Source organism: Cyprinus carpio, chromosome A4, assembly GCF_018340385.1.
Source record: "Cyprinus carpio isolate SPL01 chromosome A4, ASM1834038v1, whole genome shotgun sequence".
Taxonomy (NCBI): domain Eukaryota; kingdom Metazoa; phylum Chordata; class Actinopteri; order Cypriniformes; family Cyprinidae; genus Cyprinus; species Cyprinus carpio.
In genome coordinates, this window is record NC_056575.1 from 9,507,745 (window position 1) to 9,531,600 (window position 23,856).

Genomic DNA, 23,856 nt, shown 5'->3' on the forward strand with positions numbered 1-23,856 from the left:
GTCAGCATGCATCACACCAGACTTGATGTCAATGACAAGACATACACAAACCAATAACACTTTTTGTTATTGACATCAAATCTGATGCAACCAGTCTTGACGCATCCTATTTTCAGAGCAAAGAGCACCCCAGTTGTCTGGCGCTGTGAAAGTCTGGCAAGACAAGTGAGGCAGGGAGACTGCGCTCTTGAGGCTACCCAAAGTGAAGTGGCTTGCTTAAGGGCACTTACACTCCATCCTTGCCATGTTTAAAATTAGAGGCAGAACTTTGATTCATATCAATCAAATAGTTATTGCATATCTAGAATTCCCATCCTAGATGACTCAAAGTGCAATTATTTACTCAAAGTGCAATGCATTAACTGGAATGTTGACAGGTTAATGCTACCCAGCTGAGTTTCTTCAGCCGACAGTCTCGTCTGTCCTGTCCGTCAGTACCTTGTTACTGTGTGTGTTTGCGCTGAGACGTTCACTTTACAGCTTTAGAGTAATGAAACATAAATTTTCTGTCACCTTGATAGAACCGGCTCCGCAGCTCTCGACAGCAGACGGCCTGGGCCCCTGATCTAATTCACAGGGTTGCCCCTAACACACAATGACAAAATGTTTCTACCATACATTTTAATCTCAGGGGCTTATCTCCCTATTCATCATTAGTCTGCACACACATTGACACACATACATACACACACACACACACACACACCTACCACAACTGGAAACGTATAGTCAGCTTGTAGATCGTTTTCTCTCCCTATCTGTCATTCCTCTCTCCACCTGCTCTTCTCAGACAAGGACCCCTAACAGTGCTTTAGGCCTTTATGTATCCCACAGACAACTGAAACACTAATCCTATTTACAGTGGGGCATTAAAGGTAAGACTATACACATGCTGGGAGTGAAAGGAAGTGCAGATTAACTCGGTAGAGCACACATCTGACTGAGAAAGAGGGGTCAGTCTATCCAGCTGCCATTTTGGGTTTCATGAATGCAGATGTTTGTGGCTCAGTGATGTATAAGATTTACCATGAATGAAGAACGTATAGTTTAAAACATGCCAATCTTAGAAATGTTTTTTTTTTATTCATCTTGATTACCATCTTTTAAACAATTTTTAATAAAAGGGGCATATTTTTCATACATGTGTCTATGTGTTTTTAAATAAATAAACATATATTTCTATAAATTATTTATGGTAAAAGACCATTTAAAATATCATGATTTATTAATTCATAAATAAGTTACACCACATGATATTTACAATCTGAACCAAACTCGCTTTGTCATGAAATGGTCAAATTATCTCATATCTGATAAGTCTTATTAAACTTGACCATAATGCAGGTCTGGGGGTCCTGTTATATAATTTTACTATTATATTATATCATTTCCTGTTATTTTTTTCCCCCTACGTGTTAGTGGCAACACACAACTTTGATTTTGCAGACAATAGTTTTTAAAGTATTAAAAAGTTGTGAAGCAGTTTTGATAAATATATTTTTAAGAACAAAGCAAATAATGAAATTTCATGCAAAATTACTTAGTAGTTCAATGTTCTTTTTTTCTCCTTCATGATGATATCAGGACAGTTGTCTCACCCTGGCATTTTATTTATTTATTTATGCAGAATTACAATTAATTTCAACTTGTGATTTAAAAACATGCTCATCAAAGAATATGACTATCGAAGACACTGTATGCATGAATCTATTTTTTAATTAATTTTTGAATATATTAATAGACAAGACAAAAAAGGAGTGTCACATCATTGACCCTTTGTAGTAGAACACTGTTAACATCAGGACTGATCAATTTTCAGTTAATCAATAATCTTAATCAATCTAGCAAAGAATCTGAACCCTGCCAAAAGTAGCGAGTGATTCAATTACATTCAGGGTGTTAGAATTTCAGAAACAGATCTACTCAAACAGCCATGACGTATCATGTAGCACATGAGTTATACGTTGTATGCATGATGATTCAGGGTAAATCTCTCCTTCACGCTGTAGCCAAATCGATAGTCTGTGGTTTGGGTTGTGACCCAGTAATCCATTTTGTAGCATGTGAGAGGGTCAGTAGATTTACAGACATTTCAGATGACTCCTGTCTGTGTAAAACTAAACCCAATGGATTATTTTCATTTCTTCCCTGCATATTCAGCCTCTGGCAAGAATGCATGGCTAAAAGTCATTAATGTTTCATTAAGAGGTAGGAAGGGGTCTTAACTTGTAAGGCAGACCAGCGCCTGTTATGCACCCTGGTTTCTGTGTACCCCACACACTTAAACTCTGCTCTTTGACCAAAACAAAGAGCCTGTTGATGTGCAGAGAAGAGGGTCTTTTATTACTCTGAGTGAACCACATACATACATGCAGCCTGAGTCAGCTAAAAAGTCCTACTTTCTATTACCAATAAATTTTTATATATATATATGGTGTTCGCTTTGTGTGTTTTGCCAAAATCTGACTGCATCTTAAGTCAGTTGGATTTGTTTATTTCATCATGCAGCAGGTAAAATTCTGATCTCCTCAAGAAGCCATACAAATTGTTGTATGCAATACAGGATGAGTTGTGCGCCTAAGTGTAATAATTCTGTTTAGGAGTCTTGAAAAACACACACACATGGACTCGACTGCTCCTGCCATTTGTTATTTTTGTCAGACCTGTGATGGAAAGTCAGTGTATTCTTGTTCCTCCTTAATCCCTTTTAGGAGTATTGTTGCTTCAGTTCATCCCTACTGAGTTCACTTCCAATCTAACCTTAATTAGACTCTGGGTGCAGGATCCAGACTTTCTCTCAAAACAGGTCAAGCACACTTAAGTTCTTCACTGCCTGGCCTGCCCATCACATAAAGTCAGTCTGGTCACTTCTGTGCCCTATTAGTGAGACTTTAATTAGCATTGTTATCTGGACATAATTGACAGAACGGAAGTTTGCTGCACATACTGAAGTCAGCTGCTCTTTTGAGGTCCGGATACAGATGATTTCAGGGGACTTGATGTCAATGACTAAGAGCTGAGCCAAGGGTTTGAAAACTTTCCTCAATTAGGTCAGATTATCCTTGCTGGAATTGGGCAGTTCTTTTTAACAGATGGGAACTTTTATAACTGGAGCAGTGTTTTTTATCACAAATATTACAACCCTAATATGTGTGTGTGTGTGTGTGTGTATGTGATATAAATAATTGTGTACTATTACTGTTTTACTGTATTTTTGATCAAATAAATATTTTTTTTTACATGATTTTTTTTCAACATGAACTATTACCACTTTACTGTATTTTTGATCAAATAAATTTTTTTTTTTTACATGACTTTTTGTCACTATAGCACTAAAATTATGCTTTATGAGAAAACATGTTTAAACAATCAGCATCACTATAGAGTTGCAGAACCAGGCTTGCGAGTTGTCTGTTTTTCTATGTTTCTTCGTTCCAGTTGAGTACAACTGAACTGCTGTGGAGTTTTCCATATAATGAGTTTAAATAGAGTTTTCCTTTCCAGTGAACTCAGAGCCCAAGTGCTGCTGGAGATGTTGTTTCAGAGTTGTGGGTCTCATGGTCACACATTGTTTCCAGTCTTTCATTGTCAGTTAGGAATTTTGACAAGTGGTTTTCCACCTGATTTGTGTTCTTTGTCATCATTGACACTGCTAAATTTCTTTACATTTCATCATGCTGCTGACTAAAACCACAGCATCAACTCTGGCTGTTAATGCCAGATCTCTCATTAACATCATTATGTCTCTTGACACTCTTTAAACCAATATTAACCCAATGGATTTCAGTTCAGTACTTATGAAACCGCCTAAACAAACAAAACCTAGGGTGAGAATTTCACTGATACCTGGAAGAGTAACCTGAACTGTGAAAGATCATTGACTGGAATGTAAAACAAATTGTGGACAGGACCAAGCAAATATCTAAATTATTTCCTGCTTGGTGTTGGGTGGTAGAATACATTTACATTTATGCATTTAGCATTTTATTCAAAGCGACTTACAGTGCATTTAGGCTACATTTTTTACCTAACATGTGTTCCCTGGGAATCGAACCTAAGCATGTTTGGGTAGGATTGGGGGGTAGGGAAGGTTCTCATCTTCTGGGTTGATGTTTACTGAGAAACAAACAGTGACAAAGAAGGAAAAAAAAAAAAAAAGAAGACACCATACCACCCCAAGGACTGTCTCAAACATATCTCCTCTGACTACTTGTGCACTTGATCATGTACTTCTTTAAATTTTATGGACAGTTGTTTTCTTTTAAAACCACTAAATGGCATGTTAAATACCTTTGTTTTGCCAGAATACATTTTTCATGTTTCTGAAAATAGCTGCTAATCTCCAGCATGTGTCGGTTGATCTTGATTTTCTCGTTTTGGACGCTGAGGCCAAAGGCTTCTTGGAGTGAAGGTTGTTTTCCCATCTTGGCAGAGAGGAAGTGAAGGGCGTCACAGAGGTCCAGGTTGTCCTGTGGAATGTCACAGTCATATAATAGAGCCAAGGGCGAAAGGCCAGTGAGTTGGGATAGGAAGGAGGGAAAGTGGAAATGCAAATGTGGAGAAGAAAATGTAGAGAAACTGAGATTTTGAACATCAAACTGAGATTCTCTTAGCATTAATAAGGGCTGAAGGACTTAACGTAGCCTTATTTGGTTTTGTTGTTTTGTTGTGTTTGTGCTCTGCTTTTGTTTCGTTTTATGTTTTCTTTTTTGTTTTCTGTTTTTGTGGGCAGTTTTGTTTTCTTTTGAGTTGTTTTTGTTTTCTTTTGTTTTGTGTTTTTTTATATTGGTTCGTTTGATCTGTGAACAAGGTCCCAGAAATACAGTACAAGCCAAATCTGAATTTTCATTGGCCCCTTTTTGTTTTTTTCTTAAATGAGTGAACTTTAATGATTAAAAAGTTCTTTATATACAATTTCTATTTAAAATTTTGTTTTAATATACTGGTAAATTTAGAAAAAAAACTGTGACTGTCTTCCGACCATGCAATGCACACTTCAATTATGTATAGCCTCTGCAAGTAAATAAACCGAAGGATACGAATCCAAAGCAGATTTTGGGAGGAATAGCACCCCTCTCCCCTGACAAATGGCTTCTCTCATGTTTCTGAGATAAGCTGGCCTGTGAGACCTTGAGCGCCTCTAATAGGCCGTCTGCACCAGACTGAGGTGAAGATCAGGAGGAAGTCTAGCTCTCCCCATTCAGTCTCTCTGGGTTTGAGCTTCTGCCCCTCTCCTGATCCCTCTCTGACCCAGCGGTCACAGAACACTCTTAGGGGAGGGCTTTGCTTTTGGCGTGAAAGCTGGCAGCCGTGAAACCCTGATCCTCTATCCCTCTCTACCTGTGACCACCCACAACCACTGGATCTAAAAGAGAAATAGTTCATTGACGTTCTCATAGAGTTTTCTTTCTTGCTTGTTGCTTTCTTTCTTGCATTCTTGATTTCTTGCTTTCTTTTTGTGTCACTAACTAGTTAGTTAGTTACAACTCTGCTTTTATTTCCCTATCCTATTATGCCAGTATGGGCTATTTTAATTGGTTAAAAGGATAATTGTTTAATTAGACTGTTTGCAGTTTGTTTGTTTCTTTGCTCTCTCTGGAGTAAGTTCACCTCTCTAGAGGAGTCATGACTCATTTGAGGTCAATTGCATTTGCCACGCCATATGATATGTGTTGCTTTTTGGGTTAATTAAACCATAGACGTCTTGTTTTTTGGATTGCAGGTATATTTTTCTATGTAACTACTTTTCAGGTTTGGACATTTTGCAAAACATGATTATAAATGTAATTTTAGGGTTGAACTTTTCCTTTAAGGATTGTGTGACAACACAGCAGAGACTACATTCATGCACACATGCCTGAGCCTGACGTTGAACCCTGTGTTTTATAGTTCAGTCGGTTAAAATGAGTGCATTGCAGGACTTAATGATAGATCCTACAGTAAGAAGAATTGTCATTGTCTGTGAACCCAATAATGCAAGCCTGGAGCAATGAACACCCATTTCAGAGTAATCAGGGTTATACAAATAGTTAAGTCTCAAATGACAGGTAAAAGAAAACAGACTCTTAAAACATAAAGCAATGATGCATGAAGTTTATTTTCTTTTCTTTTATCAGTTATTACTATATTTGAAATTAATCTTTGATCCAGTGATTGATTTTCTAGGGTAATTACTCTCATCTTTGGAGTTTCCAGGATGGCAATACAGATTTTGTCTCTGTAGTTAAAAGGCAGTTCCTGGAGAGACATCTGTTGAACATGTGCCAGAAGGCATCTGTCCTCACCTCTAGGAGAAGCTTTGAGAAATGGCTGCTCAGGGAAAACACACTACATGAGGCCTGGCTTAGACCAGCCCTTTCCCTATGTCCCTAAAGCAGATCCAGTCACAAAGGTTTCTGTCTCTCTCACTCTGTTTTGGTCTATCCCTCATTGTAACTGTGTGATAACCATACTTTAATCTTTCTCACTCATTATGTCTGCCTTTCTGTGGAATTTGGGTGCTTTATCTTTTCTTATCCTCTTCTTCTTTTCCCACACATCCATCATTCTTTTGTTACTTCTTTTTTCCAGATTCAAGTTGTTATTTATCTCTCTCTCTCACACACACACACACACACACACACACACACACACACACACACACACACACACACACACACACACACACACACACACACATTCAAACAAGTCAAAAGTTTGGAATAATTAAGGTTTAAAAAAATTATATATATTTATGAATGTATGTTTTTGCTGCATAAGGACTACTTTATATATAATACACCAAAATCTTGGGGTCTTCTCTGTTGAGACATTCTGTTCTTCATAAATCCATTCTGTAATTTCAAAACCAAAACCTTTTAACGTCACTTTTGGACTTCCCATACACACTAAATCATTTACACAACCTCTCTCTCTTTCTATCTTTGTTCTCTTCTTCTGTCTAGCCCTCTTTCCAAGATTTCCCCATCCATTTTCACTTTTCATTTCATTCTCCATCTACCATTCCAAATAGCGTGCACAATCCTCTGTAAAAGTTGATGTTTATCTGTATGCATCAGTCTGTTCAGACGTGCACTTATTCTTATCTGTCTGTCTGTGTCATCTCCCTGCCACACACATACACAAACAAGAAATGACACTGAACAAAACTGTAGGAACTCAAGTGCATGCTCAGCACTGTAACTGTTGACTGAAGTGTAGCCAGGCCAGAGGCATTTAGAAACACATAGTAGTGTGAGAGGACGCATTAAGAGTCACTGTTCTAAATATGATGCTTGAGCAGAACACCTGTGCTGTTCTCACTCATGAGTTACACAAAAACAAATAAAAACATATTCCTAACTGATTGCAGAATAATTCAGTATTCTTTCACCAGCAAAAATATCTGCTTTAATGTGCTGTGCTGACATAATTGTATTTCGAAATATGTCCGAATATTTCATGATAAAGTAAGCTTGGTTAAACACATTTTGAATGTTGGCATGACATAGGACACTAAACAAGACAACACTAATCCTAACAAAGTAACAAAACTAAGCAAAGCACTAAACAAAAAACTAGACAAAACTAAAAACACTAAACAAACACCAGACAAAAGACACAAAACAAAACTAAACAAAACACCACACAAACACTAAACAAGCCACAAACAAAACTAAATGAAACACAAAACTAAACAAATAACTAAATCACCAGACAAAAGACACTTAACAAAAACTAAATCACCAGCAAAAGCACTAAAATAACAATGTGATAGATAGACGAAGATACACTAAATATAGATACTAAATAAAACTAAACAAATAACTAAATCACCAGACAAAAGACACTTAACAAAACAATGTGATAGATAGACATCGTTTTACTATAGCAGAGAATAGCAGTGAAAACATAATGGTTTACTATAGCAGAGAATAGCAGTGAAAACATAATGGCATTTTGATAAATGGGTGTCTATGTGTATCTAAAAGTGTTAGTGCTTAAAGTGAGGTGCCCTTTCTAAGTGCTCAGATAGAATGTTGTCTGTGTGAGTGTTGGTGTGTGAGAGTGTTTTGTTCCCAAAGGACTGTTCACCAGTCTCTCTCTCTCTTTCTCTCCAGGCTACACCTGTCCTTGCCATCAGGATCTCTAATTAATCACAGAGGACCTCCTCCCCACTTTCTCCAACCAAGTATACTTTCTCATTGCCATATTTGGTCTGACAGATGGCTTCATTGCGACTACTTACAAACACACAAGTAGATTCTCAACTTAACACAGCACTATGAATATCTATGACATCTTTGCTTCTTATATCAATCATATTCTCCAGACAAGGCACTTTGTCATATTCAGTGGTCTGGTCTCAGAGATTAAGTGGAAACAAACCACACTGCAATGACAGTTACTTTAAACAGAGAAAATGCCAGAGGCACATCTGTGTTTAAAAGCTTTTAAACTCTGTTAACCAGTTTGGAAGTGGCTTGTTGTCACCTCAGGGCTGAGGTAGGCAGCTTTTCGGTTTCCAAAAGAACAGTGGATTTCCACAACCGAGCACAGCATCTCTCACCATCCCCACAACTATGTAAACACAGACCTGTGCCAGTGTAAACAGCTGAACATGTGTAGAATATAATTTCTGCTCCTTTATAGCGATTTGCTCGGCCCGCAAAGTATCCTGTTGGATAGGTGCACACTGTAAAACCATTATACACTCGTTCTCCCTCTCAGTGTGCTTTATTTCAGTGATTGGGATTCTATGAAAAAAAAAGGCAAACCTTTTACAGTTATGTATCTTCAGTGAAGAACTTAACCTTTTTCAAGATAAAGCGTCACTAAGTCTAATTTTGAGATGTGTCTCTAACAAGTGAAACGTGAAGCTAGCTTTGAAAATTTAAAGCAAATTGGTGTCATGAAATTCAATGCAACTCATTTCTTGAAATAATTTTGACATGACATAGTGTTTTTGGAAAAGTGTGCTTTGCTTTTGTCAGTGATTGCATTTAGTAGTGTCAGAATTTACAATGGTCATAAGAAACACTCTAATATGCTCCAGAACTTCACTATATGTTATCTGGGAATCTTCCTTCTGTAGTTCATAGATACTGATCTATTAGCAACCTCAGTGTGGATGCCAAGCTGTACAAAATACCAGATACAGCTGGTCCAATTTTCCTTACTTCCCTGGTGAGAAAAAATAAAAAAAGAAATCAACAAACAAATCACCAAATAACATAGTGGAAAATGATTTCCAGCTCCCAAGCGGTTCAGATGTTGAATATGTTTAGTATTGTTTAATGTGAAAATTAGCAGGGGTATTATGCCTTATTTTTATTTATTTCATTTTATTTCATTTCATTATTTCAAGTATAGTATAGTATAGTATAGTATAGTATAGTATAGTATAGTAAGTGTTCTTGGCATTCAGTTTTTATTAAGCAATGACCAGAGCTAAAATCCAGACCTAATAAGTTTTACTTTATTATAGTATATAATAATATATTATAATAATATAGTGTATATAGTATAGTTTGCTTAAATTTTATTTTTTATGAACCGAAGCAAAAATTTCAGCTGAATTTGACAGCCCTTGATTATCATACATTTCACTGTATGGAAAAGAATTTTGTTTTCACAGGAAAACATGCAAGTTTGTCTCTCATGTCACTCCAGATATTTTATCTACAAAAATCATGCTAATAAAGATATTATCAAAGAAAATCAATCTGTTCAACATCTAAGGGGGAATGTGCCAAATTAAAATGACATGAAGTGACTTACAGTGACATTCACTATGATCTCATTTTGTGTACAGTGTTGACCTGCACTTGACCCTGCTCTGGGTTCTTCTGATCAAGCTTAAAGTGTCAGACTTGACTCTAGGCATGTCTTCTGTCTGATTCAGCACTGACACAAAATGTCACTTCATGTTGGCTTAATTTAAAGACTCTACCGCTTCTTCAGAGCTCATCTGGTTTGGATTGATGAGCCAGATGATGTATTCAAGGCTTTGCAGCAGTTCTTTCAAAATTATGTGTGGGGTTAATAATACACTGTTTGGGAGCTCTGAGGATACAGTGGTATGTAGCTTTGTCATATGTTCTCCCTGTAGTGTAGATAAACATTTTGACACCTACCCTCTGCTATCCAGGACACCACGTTCTCTCATTCCACAGTCTATGACTGCACGTGTCTTTGCAAATCATCTGTCACAATGCCCCTATGAAAGAAATCCCACCAGTCTGGGTCTCGCCAAATGGACTAGCAGCCATGAGAATAGGTGAGACCTCTGGCGCCTTTCAGATTGACTTCATGCCGGCACTCTATCTGAAATGGCGCCACCAACACACCTGATGTGTGACATTTGGATATGAAGACGTGACTGTTGTTTTGAAAACATATTTGAACATCCAAATATCACAAGCCGCTCTGGATGCAGTCGTCATTAGCTGATAATAATGATAAGAATAATAATACTAAGAAATATTTATTGCGCACCAAATCAGCATATTAGAATGATGACATCAAAGACTGGAGTAATGTCTGCTGAAAATTCAGCTTTACTATCACAGAAATAAATTACATTTTAAAATGTATTCAAATAGTAAACCACTATTTTAAATTGTAATGATGTTCCACAATATTACATTTTTTACTGTATCTTTCATCAAGTAATTGCAGCCTTGGTGAGCATGTGCAGTATATATACAAACAAACACATAAGTATTGTTTTGTATTGTTTTAGTATTTTTGTATTTGTTTTACTTATGTGATGGTAAAGTAAGTAAGACTGAGCTGCTTTGCATTGTCACAGCGTTAGCTGTTTTTATTATAAACAATATAGGTTTATTTGGGAACATTCTTGCCAGAATGAGATGTTTTTGTTTTTAAAACTTTATTTGATGCAGAAATGATCCCATAGACACTAACGTTACTGCTTTCTGGCTTGAGGCCAGTTGGTTTTAGGCACCCTTGGTGGAAAAGGGGTGTCTCTGGCCTGGATCAGTTTAAATCTAATGTACTTCTACAAGTCTCAGCTGTGAGCAAGAAAAATTGCCCAGGGGAGAGAGAGAAAGCCCTTGAGGGTTTGTTAGAGGCCACATGTTATATGAGTGGATAAATGGAGTGGTGTGTTTCTAATCCATGAGTCAAACATCAGTCTGCTGAATAATGCATTTAGATATGCTATAAGAACGAAAAAAAGAAAGAGGCTGAACAGAAGAGAAAAGCAACAACAAATGAGACCCAAAAATATGTTTATCGTTTGTAACATGCTTCGAATTATCTAGCCTGATGAATACTACATAAACATCCTCTTATCATATGAACAGAAGAGCCCTTATTTTCAACGTTCTTACAGAGTCATTGTTTACTTAGCCTTAATGACTACAGTCATGTCCAACACACCCCTCCATTCCTTGAATCACAAACTAGATGCCCTTGAAACAAAGAGATACACATTCCAGAATAATATACCCGTGAGTAATCACAAAAATTTTGCCATGGGCTCATGGACTCCCTGATGTTTCAGTGCATTATGGGGGTTCAACAGCATCAGAGGTTGTTATGAGAGTCAGAGCAGAACAAATAGCCTTCCTAATGCTAAAGTTAGAAATACAATGTGTTTTTCACATTAAATATATATATATGTATTTTTCCTCATCTCTTTTTAGCAAAGTGGAGACCATCAGTGGAGCCAAGAGAGGACCTGGGTGAGGGGGAATTGGATTTTGCAGTTGCCGGGCCCTCATGCTTTTTGATGCCAAGAAAAGCAACCCAGCTGAACAAATGTGAGAGAGGGTTTTAAACAAAGCATAAACAGATCTCAGGGCCTCTGGACTGCTCCTACCAGTTTGAAATGAAAGTCTTTATCATGGCTGCCATATATAACATTGCTGTTGTGTTCTCCTGCACTTAGCTTGACAGCTAAGGAATACACCATAAATCACTTGTTACTTATTACTCAAATTAATATTGTTTTGACAAGACTCTCCAAGCGCTAAAAACGCTTGTGTTGGATGATGAGAAGGTAGTGGCAAATATGAAATCAAAAAAGATAAAGATGTTTTTTTTTTGTTTGTTTGTTTTTTAATGGGACAGAAGCTAAATTGTGTTATAAGCCATTTTGTCTCAGATTTCCATATTAACACTTAAATACACACAATTAAATAGAAAGTCTTATTTATCTTTTTCCAAAATTTTGTGATGTGTAAATACCATTAAAACAGTGATTTGTGTGATTTTGTGGAAATAAAAATAAATGTTAATAAATGAATAGATAGTCAGTTGATCAAAAGTGACAGTAAAGACATTTGTAATGTTACAAAAAATTCAAATAAGGACTTCCTATTCATCAAAAAATTATATGTATGTTTAAAAAAAAGTATCATGCAAAGGCAACATAGCTTTTTTCAGTGTTGACAATAATAAGAAATATTTCTTAAGCATATCAGTTACTGACAATTCAAATATATTAAAATAAACACACACACACACACACACACACATTACACACACATCTTATTTGTAATTGACCATTTAATGGGAAATATGGAAGTTTAATGTTTTTAAAACTAGCAAATTTTAAATCAAGGTTGATTGTGTAAGAAATAATCATGCAATACTTCATGACAGATTAATCATACAACAAAAAAATTGGTGGATGTGTATTGGGTGGGATTGGCTCTTGATTGGAATGAACACTTTCATCTTCTCATTTGACTGTTTTCTGGAAATCTCCAACTGTGTGTTTACATGCTTCTTTTTTCTCTCAGCAGGAACATGCCCCCAAAGCTGCAGGGTTCCCCACGGAGACAACCTTTACGCCGCTGAAGTCAGAGGTCGTCCGTTCCAGAGGGAAACAGTGGCGACACCCCAGTGCCTGAGGAGACAGAGGCGTTCAGTAGACTAATGGGGTCTGACTTCATCATTAAGAAGGTGGACAAATCATTATATACACCCACACATTCATTAGAAAGACACAAATCTGCAGGTCTGCTTACATTAGTCAGAAAGAAAGAACGAATTTCAGATACATTTTATTTAAAAGATCATTGGCTTTGTTCATTCATTATCATTTTCACATTCATGGAGTAAAGTTTTATGTTTCTAAATAAAATGCATTAAAATTTTCCGTAAAGAAAGTCCATGGAGATCCACTGTTCCCCCTAAGAAGAGTTACCCCATCACCCTAAACTTGTCCATTTAGTGTGAGCAATTGGATTAGGCCATTTGGTTTGTGTAGTGTCAGAGACTAAATGGATGGCTAGGCACCATGATGGATGAACATAGCCAACAAGGCATCCTTCCATCTGACAGACCAACATACATCATCTATTAGCCTCATTTTTGGCCACTCAGTGGCCACATCATGGCCAGAGTAACCAAATGTGTGACCACAGGGACAGCAGTATCACAAGTCTGAATCTTTAACCCTTTATTGGAGCTCTTCAGCATAAACCATTTAAAATAATTGCATTTAAGATTTTAATCACATTTCACATGTAGGAAACCCTACATGTTCAATCAAATGCAAAATATATGGAGTCGTAAACACATGGAAGTTTTGATTTAACATAGAAAGATGTTCCAATGTGAATTACTTCTGATGAATGATTAGAATGTCTTTGGAAAAAAACAAACATCTGGCTAATGGATAAAAAGGCAAATGGGTAATGATTATAAATCAGATGGCAAATTAAATTCACATTTAAAATGATAAATTTTTCTTATTGATACATTTTAGAACTATTTAAAATACTTTAAATATATTTGCACTTTAAAGTTATATATCAATGTATTATTTTATGGTTACATTTTTAAAGATTATTAAAAAAAATACTTTAAATACATTTGCACTTAAAACATATTAATGTGTTATTTTACTGTTATATTTTTAAACATTTATAAAAATAAAATATATTCACGCTTAAAATCATGTATTAATGTACTATTTTGTTGTTATGTTCTTAAATATTAGAACAAATAAATATATTTAAATATGTTTACATTTTTATTCATTTATTAGTATATTGTTTTATTGTATTTTTAAACATTATTTAAAAATATATTTTCACTTAAAAAAGCTTTGCAAGTGTATTATTTTGTTAAATTATTTATTTTATATATATTTGCAAATAAAAATCATATATTAATGTTTTATTTTTACATTCTTAAGAAACTTTAAATTTATTTGAAACATTTGAAACATTTATTAGTGTATTGCTTTATTGTTGTATTTTTAAACAGATTTTTAAATAGATACAAAGATACACAAATTACATCTGTCTATTTATTTATCAGTTAATATTAATCAAATATTTATCAGTGATTTATTGAATAAAAATAATTTTCAAATTAATGAATTATCTTCGATTTAGAGACATTTATCATCCTCAATTTAGAGTTTAACTCACTGATTATGATTATGATTAAGATAATGAATGATCAATCTGGCTCCTCTGAATTTAATGAATGCCCTAAAACTATAGAACTGAATTCAGTGGTCTAAACCTGCTTAAACATCCATCAATCTCTTATTGCATACATACAAGTATTGTTCTTCTGTCCTCCATATGTGTAGACAGCCCTAGGGAAGATCCAGGTACCCCCTCCCAAACCCTGGTTATTTGTTTACACTTTGGTTCATAATGCAGCCCTTATGCCCATATAAAAACACTGCAGCTATTACTAACAAACCATTGATTCACACTGAGAGCTGGTGTCAACCTGTCCTTAACAGAACCATGTGTGTCACCCGTGTGTGCTGTTCCAAAAGGGCTGCTCACCATCCTCTTATCCAATGATACTTCTGTTTGTATAAGTGTTTGTGATGGGTGATGGATAATTTATTTCCCTGCTGTGGGACTGACCTGTCAAATAAGAGGTTGAGTTTTTATTAAGCTCCACAAACATTACAATAATGGGAGTAGAGCATTATTAAACAGTGGCAGCAATTAACCTCACTTGCTTGATTAATTATTTTCCAGTGCTGGACTGCTCTAAAACAGGACAGCTGTACTTAATCCCCCACTGTGATGTACAGCCAACGTAAATATGTTATATGCTCTAACAGGGGTCAGTTATTATAGGAAATCATAATTTAGAATGCCATAGGATTAAATTGGCATTTACAATGGTATTTATTTACAGTGTATAAAGTTATTCAATGTATACAGGGAATGTGTCTTGCTTTTTAGGCTTTTTTAGGCTCTTTACTTTTTAGGTCAACTCTTTTATTTTATCGTCTCAATCAAAATGTAATTTATTGGTGAGATGAGCCTGGGAAAATCGTTTATCATTTATTCACCCTCATGTCTTGTGAAACTGAATGACTTTTTCTACAGAAGGAGAAGTTTAAAGAAAAATGCCCTAGCTTTTCTTTTTCGTACACTGAAAGTGAATGGTGACCATGGCTTTTCAAGACAACATTTTCAATAACTTAAATGAAAGCTATCATATTTATTTAGAAAACTATGTTTATGATGTTTTTTGTTGTGCTTAACAGCCCCTCTTCACGTCAACTCAAGTCACCTTTATTTGTATAGTGCTTTACACAGTACTGATTGTGTCAAAGCAGCTTTACAGTGTCAAACAGGAAAATAACATTCTTTAAACTATCTTCTTTTGTTTTCCATGTAAGAAAGAAAGTCATACTGGTTTTGAACGACTTGAAGGTGAGTAAATAATAAAAGAATCTTCATTTTTGTGTGAACCTTCCCTTTAATCATTATTAAACATGTGTGGATGATTTTCCACATTCATTTCAGAAGAGTAATATTGCAAAGGCAGTGAGTTGTGTCATTTGAGAGGTGATGCTGGCTCAAACTCTCACCGCAGAGCATCTGTGGCAGTACAGATCAATATGGCAGTGAAACCACTGTGATGATGCATTATTGAACCACTTGCTGCATTAATTCACATCTGGAGTTAGGTCAGACCCCCAGTATGGAAAACTTAATGTTGTGTGTGCACGTGCCAATTTATGACTAACTGCAGGCTAGCCAAATACCGCAAGTGCAACACAGGATGCTAAAGTTACTGAACATAGAATAAAAACACACTCAAGAGGTTTGAGTGAATGGTCACATGAGCCTTAATCGACATGTCTCTTTCCCTTTCACACTTTTTCTATTTTCTATGGCACATGGGCCTTCATTCTAGGTTGGTTATCATGTTTCTTCTGGACTATATCCAAACCAAAGTGTTTCAGTAGTCTAAATATTCTCTCCTTTTTAAAACTTTCTTAAAAGCATGAAAGTACATTAGAAATCAAATATTCATATACAGTGGGGTCCAAAAGTTTGACACTAATTGAAAATCTCTGGTGGTGGTGGTGATTAGACAGAGTGCACAGGACCTAGAGGATGAGAGAGGCCCAACTGTAATTTTGAGGGGGCCCCATAGCAAATTCTGTGCAATGGGCCCAGAATCCCTAGCAACTCCACGTATTGATTCTTCTGTTAAGTGGAGTTTTTATTTATTTATTTATTTAATTTCTGATGCTAAAATTAGTAATTATATCCATTCAACATTACAGTAAAATGTTTTAACATTTAATAGGCCTAAACCATTACAGAAACCTGCAATGCAGCCCACTCTTGCCAAGATCTCTAAGTCTGTGTTTTACAACATTGCATTTATCATGCAGCTCCAGAGCTCTCTTTGCCCCTAAAATCATGCACAACATTTCCAACCGAGAAGTTATCTGTGAACAAAGGCCAGGCCAGGCCTTGACCTTCAGGCATGTTTGATTCAGTGGGTTGTGGACATGTTGTGGACATTCACTTTCTTCTTTATTGTTCTCTTTGAGGATTGCCCCCCCCCCAGTTGTTTTGGGATATGGATCTCACGTGCACCTGTTTGATCAACAAATAACCAGCACTATTTACCATGACAACAGATTTTGTCACAGCCAGTCATTGGTGAGAAGCACACATTCTTCAACTTCTTCTATATTTCAGTCAAAAACCTAACAAAAACAGATAGCAAGAATGCTGCCGTTTTGGATTTAAATATATATACTAGGCATCTTATTTAAACACAGATACATAAGGATGTATGTAAGATTTAATGGGCTCAAAAGTTGCTCATGTCAAAACTGATGTGATGTGTATGATGAATCTGAAATGAATGAGGCCATTGTAAAGAAAAGGTTAGTAATGAAATGGATGGATGCATGTGTTGATATGATCTGATGAATCCTGTAACTTTGCCATATCTGGAAAGGGTTAAGGAGCCTTTGTTTTCTCTGAGATTAATCTGACTGATTAATGGGCAGAGGCTGCTTGTGTTTGTAAGACATGCATTTGGCTACTCATGCCATATTCTTTAAAGATGCTTCTGTATTTAGCAGGCTTGCACAGGCTTTGTAAAAAGATACACAGATTAAACACACTTTTTATAGCAGTAAAAACACTTTCAAACCCCTATAGTTGGTTAAGGAATCAAAACTAACATAACAATCAGTGTGCTTAAAAAAAAGAGCCCTGCTGTCCTCCGAACCCTGGAGAATGCAAGTGAAAAATGAATTGAACTCAGTTTACTTTGTGCTGTTTTGTTCTTGGAGCAGGAATGATTGGGAGTGTGGGGAACTTTGCCAAGACTACACAAACACAGATTCATATCCTTCATGCCTCTCTGTGACTTTATGCTCGTGGAAGAGAACAAAATGAGAATCAAACATGTAAAAACAAAAGATAAGTAGGCGTAAAGGAATAGAGCAAAGTTTTTGCACCACTGTAAAATGAAGGAAACCGTAATGATACACTTTTTTATAAACTTTAAACAGTATTTGACAGTATTTTTTTTTTTAAACAAACAAAACATGTTTCCATTTGTATCCTTTTTGCATTTACAAACTGTGGTCTCATCAAACTGTGTTGCGGTCTTATTAACAAATTTTCAGTGAATTTTTGTGGTCAGTAGTGTAGTAAAGAATCAAGTCACTTTAATCAAAGCAGCTTTCTTTTAGTCAATGCAACGAATATGTCTAAACATATGTTGCAGTGCAGTTGCTATACGGTTGCTAGGGTATTCTGAGTGGTTGTTAGGTGGTGGCTTAGGTCAAAAGAGCCCTGTTCAAGTCAAGAAATGGCTCACATTCCTTCATTGGTGTCTATGGGATTTTTTCTCCCATGTTATTCGTTGTTTGTCCAATTTTAATTTAATTTCAGTCTATTTTAAGTTTGATTGCTTAACCTTAAGTATGAGCAGTAGTGAGGCTTGCATTTACAAGCACTACTTTTGTATATGTTCTTTCTTGACTTAACCAAGACCGTAGTGTCTATGTCTCTCTGTTTAGCTGTATAAATCTTTCAGAGAAATAAAAGTCTTGTTTCTGTGAGGTTCCATCTCTGATTTACGTGCAAGAACATCGGCTTGCACTTCATTCAGTGTTTTCTTAGAGTGCTGAACCTCTTCAGCTGAGTGGAGCATGTTTGATGTAAGTGTGGCAGACAGTCACTCTCCGTTCCCCTCTGCTCGGGTTTTACGAGCTCTGACAATAAAACCAAAGGCTGGACTGCTCAATAGGAAACAGTCTCCCAATGGGATCATAGATGGCCTTGAATGAAAGGAGGGTTGTATGCATTTCTATACATTTTTCTTGTGCTCGGAGAGGAATAGCATTTTAAACTTATAAAAACTTGCAATTGCAAGTTGACATCTCACAGTTATGACTTTTTTTTCTCTCAAAATTGTGTGAAAAAAGACACATTTGTGGGAAAAAAAAGTCTGAATTGTGAGATAAAAAGTTGCAATTACCTAACTGTTATTTTTTAATCCCCTGGTGGAAACAAATTTTCATAGAAATCTATAGAAATACAAGTACAAGGAATGGATTTAAACATGGTAAAATGTGCTATTTTTAATTATTATCCTTTTTTTTTTTTTGTAACAAGAAACATGAGAAGGCATTCATCTCCCACCATCACCGAAAAACAAAAATGTTTGCTCACAAATCATTTACAAGCATCTTTGGCTCATCAATGTGACAATCATAATTAGAGTGTGACATGGGAGGTTGTGACCCCTGGCAGTGCAGCCTATAACAAACGTTAAGCCCTGAGGCTGAAGGCAGGTCAGGTCTTAGATCAGGAGCTTCAGGCCACCCAGTTTGGCAGGTCTACCTATAAACAAGGATGTGAACTGAAGGAAAGACTTGAAAACACTGAAGGATTTTAATTTCTGTATAACATAATTGTACACTGACCAGTGATCAAGAGTGGTATGAATCAAATGTAGAATCTGATCTTTGCTAGTAAAAGCGTTATTTAATTTGCATGCTACACTATCATTTACCAATGTTATCATTTACACAAGTCTATGGTTAAAATATCTCCAGATTGCGTCTATTTTATGCTTACAACAACAGCAAAACTATTATAAATTGTATTTCTATATATAGCCCTGTAGTACATCTCACTCTGTAGACATCAGCAAATATGACACAATCCATATTTTACTGTTTCCTACCGATTGTGTTTATTTATGTGTGTATATGTTTTCTGTTTAATTTCTAAAAGAGGTCTATTATTCATTTGTCCTAATAGAATTGCTCAAAATCTCTCTCTCTCTCTCTCTCTCTCTCTCTCTCTCCCTCTCTCTCTCTCCTCTCCTCATCTCTCTCTCCCTCTCTCTCTCTCTCCTCCCTCTCTCTCTCTCTCTCTCTCTCGCTCTCTCTCTCACTCTATCTATATATATCTATATATATATATATATATATATATTTGATGAACCATATTTCATTAGATTTGTACAGATTCCCAGTCTCTGTGTGTCTGTTTATTAAAACAATGCAAAAAATGTGGAAAAAAACAAAAACAAACAAACAGTAGATTCCTTCTGGCCATGCTGATAGGATGTAATCTGTGACCTCTGGGTTACCCGTACAGTCATGTGAGATATGGGTACTTTGGCTGAAGACATCACAGGTGTCCTCTATCTGTCTATCTGCAGCCCACATACTATTATCTTATTGGACAGAGATTCTACCGCTCATAGCAGCAGACTGCACATCTCTGCAATGACTCATTACATGCAAAGGCCTATGGGAAGATGTTAAAAGACTTTGTCAAATTACATTAATATTATTCTCATATATGCAGACATTGGCTATGCCTGTGTAGAAGCAAAAACCAACTAAAATTTAAGAGTGTTTCTTCAGCTATTAGCACTTTTATATGTCCTAGGGATGGATTTATTGTTTTTAAAACAGATTTCTTTTCTCTTCTCCTCTTCTTTCTCATCTTCTCTTTCAATCTCTTTTCTTCACTTTTCTTCTAATTTAATCTCATTTTCTTTTTCAATCTTGTTTCTTCACTTTTTTTCTAATTTAATTTTTTCTTTTCTTTTATTGTTTTTTTCTTTTCTTTTCTTTTCTTTTCTTTTTTGTTTTTCCCCATGCCTGTGATGCATAAAATGTGAAATTAGGCATTATATTTTTATCTTTAGTTTTTTATTGTTTTATTTTATTGTCATGTTATATACATGTCATATTATTTCCATAACATAATTTACGCAACAGAAGTCTATAACAACACAATGCATAATTTGATGTGTTATAAAAAAAGACCCATTTCTTCTGTGATGCAAATATATCAACTGTCAGTGGACAAATCAAACAAACTACAGTTTTTCCAAAAGTCCACAGAGCCAAAGCTCCCTATAGTTGAAGAAACATCCTTATGCTGACATATAATAAATGATAGAGTCAGATTATCCATTGTAAAAACCAACTGCAGAATGGAATGCCTGCCTCTCTTTTTCATTCTCTCTCTCACTCTCTCTCTAAATAAGAACCATGTGTTTCTTCCTACATCTTCATGTTCTCATTACACAGAGCTCTGTTCGGTAACCTTCCCAACAGTGACCGTCAGTGTCTCTCTGACTCATGGGTCTTAAACTTAAAACACACGTGTTTCTGACTGTAATGTGTTCTATATAACTGTTCATCAGTACATAACGAGAATGTAATTGTAAAAGTGTCTCCCACAGGACAGAGGTCATCCATTTGCACAGAATGCCTGGATTTAAATAGGCTGTTTAATTCTTCTCTGCTACACAACAGACGTTGTCAAGGTTACTAGACTAAAATTCTAAAATGCACAAACACCATAAAGTAGAGAGTGGTGTGAATATAATTTTTACAATCAGCAAAATTTCCATCCCCCTGGAGGTTTTTTGGCAAAGCGAGAGCGTACAGGGACACAGTGATTCTGGTTTGTTCAAAGCTCTCTGTCATTTTCCAGCATGCCCAGACCTCCATACTGGGCTTATCAGGCCTCTGAGCACATTCCACACAATGTTAGCTGGAGACAATGCTGTTACAATGCATGATAATGCATTTTTCCTTTCACACTCTCCCTTCCCAACATTCTTTCACATTTTCCACCCTAAAGGTGCAATCACATTTGGCTTCAAACATTATTTGGGGGCCCACAATGTGTGTGGAAATGGGCAATAGGATGTGATGTCATACTAGAGCTTTTGGATTATTATATTATATTGAAGAAAATGAACTTAAAGTTTCACTGTTAGTAGAGACACTGCTGCCGAATGATTTTGAGAGACGCACAGACTCAGATTGGTAATAATCACGCTCTCTCTCTCTCTCTGCCTCTCTTTCTGTCTAATAACTTTATTAATACCTGCATTAGTCTGTTATTAACGGCTCAAGCCTCTGTGACTAGGTCTCAAAGGATGTTTTGGAATTAGAAACAGAGGCGTTAGATGAGATGTGGGTGAAATTAATCCTATTCAGTATTTTTAAGTACAAAAACTGGATGAATGCCTTGAAATATATTATCTGATCAATGTCTTGAGGTGTGGAAACCATAGTATAAGCGGAATAATTGACTCTGGGCCATTGAATTATTAGAAAAATAAGGCACACCCGAGGTGGTGATGCAGCCACGACGCAAAGCAGCCTGTCGTCAATTATTCCTTACTTATATTATATTATATTATATTATATTATATTATATTATATTATATTATATTATATTATATTATATTATATTATATTATATTATATTGCAGTATTACATTATAATTCATTAAAATGTTTAATTAAATTGCATATATGTGTGTGTGTGTGTGTGTGTGTGTGACCACCCCACTTTCAGTAACAGGGAAGATAAGACATTTATATGGGATTTTTTAGTCGTCTTTTTCTTTTTGTGCCCACACACACATAGAAATACATCGACATTAGCCATCATCCCTCATTTCCTTGGCTTTTTGCACTATTTGCTAGTGGGAAAGGCATGACAATATGGCTCCATTACTCTTCATGCCGATCATACAACACCTATGCAACTCACCCTCTCTCCCTATTATCTCTTTCCTCATTTAAGTGTTCCCAGTTGTTCACCTTCTGAGAGTCTTTATGTTTGTTCAGAAGTTATGAGGACTTGCATGACGATGGTGTGAAGATGGCTCTAATAGAATCCATCTGTGGAGTCCGCCAGGACTATAAAGAGCTCTAATAAGATCAGCCTTGGGATGAGACTGTTGTTATCTCAACGGCTGCAATTTTCCCCCTGCAGACACCTTCATCAGCCACACCATCATGAAGGAAGATCTGTGTTTTCTTTTGTTGCTTGTTCTGTAGTTTTCTCATGCTACTTTTGATTCTCGCTTTCTTTCACCTTATTTATCCACTCCTTTCTCTCTTTGTTTGGGAGTATTTGAGTGGTTCTCTATCTCCTAACAAATCCTCCAAATAAAACTAATAAAACTATTTACAATTTTTAGCATATCTGCCATATCTTCACCTTTTCTACCACATCTACGAAAAAAAGGTAAAAAAGGACTGCATTAAGATTAACTCCAGTAACTCTGCGCTCTTTGGGGAGGGTTGGACAGTTTGGCATGGGTTTGAAAGGGGCCCAAGGAAAGGTACTCGTGCATTTGTCTTTTTTCATCACGCTCCATGTTTCTGGTTTCTGTGGTCAAGATACGAATGATTGTTCAGGAAATGAGAAGGACCCAAATCTTTTTTCAAACTTGTCATCGCCGTTAGAGATTTGCTCAGACAGATCATGCAGTCAGACGGCTCAAATTATTACGTTTCAGAGAAAATAAGGACCAGGATGTCTGAGAAGCACTTACCTTTGTTTCATACAGTTAAGCTACAAAGACACATGACAAAAAATATAACCCAATTCTGAGTTAAAGGTGAAGTGTGTCATTTTTTCAGGAAAATACTTTTTCCTCTGTTTAATGTGCAGTGACAAATATAAGTGAGCCATTAGTAACACTGACCTCTCATGTACAATGTAAACACTTAAAATTAACCTTGGGTTAATGTAAGTTAAATTCATATTTTACCTAAAGTTAGTAATTAATTCTGCATGTTTTTGCAGAATATACAACTTTTGTAAATCCTGGGTTAATGTTGTAATTTACATATGTATTTATTTATTATTGACTGTATTACATTGTATAATATAATAATGTTTCAAAATATTTTTCAAATGTGTGTAATTAGGTTATATAAAATGCTATATATAAAATTAGCAAGATGTTATATTAAGTGGTGTTGTGTTTTTTTAATAACAGATTGAAATGTAAAAATGTCTGGCTTTCATTTTTCTCTCAGATGCTGGAAGTAAACATGTAAACTGTACAAAGCTCATAAATATTAAATGAGGTAAGCTGGTTTAGTTTGTGATTGGCTGTCTGCTGCTGCTGCTGCAAAAAAACCTGCATAGTTTTTCAATGCAAAAGGCACTGAATATTGTTGGTCACTTGGTTTCTGTTTTATACCTTAAACATGTTCCTATTGCTCAAACAGTAGAACATGATGCTAGCAACGCTAAGGTCATGGGTTCAATTCCCAGGGAGTTAATAAACTAAACAAATGTAGGTGTCGTA

General features: G+C 35.9%; 1 long non-coding RNA gene across 1 annotated transcript in view; it reads left to right on the forward strand.

Annotated features, from left to right (window-relative positions):
- LOC109067246 overlaps nt 1–23,856 on the forward strand; it is a 55,027-nt gene that overhangs the window by 4,235 nt on the left and 26,936 nt on the right. Inside the window, exons 3-4 of the long non-coding RNA XR_002013786.2 lie at nt 11,652–11,768; nt 12,753–12,915. This is a non-coding gene — a long non-coding RNA (uncharacterized LOC109067246). The remainder of the gene's footprint in view (nt 1–11,651; nt 11,769–12,752; nt 12,916–23,856) is intronic.